General features: G+C 45.9%; 1 non-coding gene across 1 annotated transcript; it reads left to right on the top strand.

The window, feature by feature from the left end:
• The first annotated feature begins 309 nt into the window (after positions 1-309).
• Positions 310-416, top strand: LOC130734869 (small nucleolar RNA R71). Its single transcript, XR_009018207.1, has one exon. It is a non-coding gene; the product is annotated as a small nucleolar RNA R71 (small nucleolar RNA).
• The last annotated feature ends 572 nt before the right edge of the window (positions 417-988 follow it).

The raw sequence follows: 988 nt of genomic DNA, 5'->3' as shown, positions 1-988 counted from the left end.
CACTCCACCTTGGCAATTCTACCACCGATCAGCTTGGTGGTCTTCATTTGATTCTAAATTTCCGCCATTTGCTTGGAGAGTTGCTTGTTGGAGGCCATGAGTTGATCATAGGCTTCAACTGCTAGCACTCTTCTTCGGGCTTGGCGATTATTATTAGAGTTCATGGCTCTCACAACCATTTTTTCAATAAACTCATACCCAACTTGTGGAAGAAGGGTATCGAACTCTCCATTTGAAGCTGCATCCAAACCAAACCTTGAAGAATATTGGAGGCCATCATAAAACTTAGCCACTTGCTCCGCTTGGGTGAGGTTGTGCTGTGGGCACTTCCTCAAAAGCTTTTTGAAGCGCTCCCAAGCTTCATAAAGATTTTCATCGGCTACTTGGGCAAACGTCATTATATCATTCTTCAATTTTCTCAACAGAGCAATCGGAACAAATATAGTGGTGAAATTCTCGGCAAGATCTTTCCAAGATGTTATGCTACCTTGGGGCTGTGAATTCAACCACTCCTATGTCATGTCCCTCAATGAGAATGGGAAAAAACTCAGGCGGATTGTGTCCGCTGAGACATTCTGAACTCTGTAGGTTTTACAGTTACGGATAAACCGCTCCATATATGCATGTGGGTCTTCGAGGGCACCTCCACCGTATTGGTTCTGGCTCACCAAATTTATGAATGCCGGCCTTAGCTCAAAGTTTCCCATGCCATCAGGAAAAACTATGCTACCGGGATAGTCGTAGCTCATGGCAGCCATTGTGAGGTCTCTCAAAGAGCGATTGGCATTTTCCGCCTCTTTCTCTATGAGTCTTTGAGCAAGGGTCTCTTGCACCCATTGGTCTATGTGCGCTTGCATCTCCTCTTCCGTCATTTGGGCAGCCATGGCGACAACTTCAGCAACTCTTTGTTGAGCTCGACGATGGTGGATAGTACGTTCAGGCTCCAGATCAAACACCAATGACTACGTGTCAAGCCTACCTTGCATAC

Source organism: Lotus japonicus, chromosome 1 (assembly GCF_012489685.1).
Source record: "Lotus japonicus ecotype B-129 chromosome 1, LjGifu_v1.2".
Taxonomy (NCBI): domain Eukaryota; kingdom Viridiplantae; phylum Streptophyta; class Magnoliopsida; order Fabales; family Fabaceae; genus Lotus; species Lotus japonicus.
The sequence above is the reverse complement of the archived record's forward strand: the minus strand, read 5'-3'. Positions and strand labels throughout refer to the sequence as shown.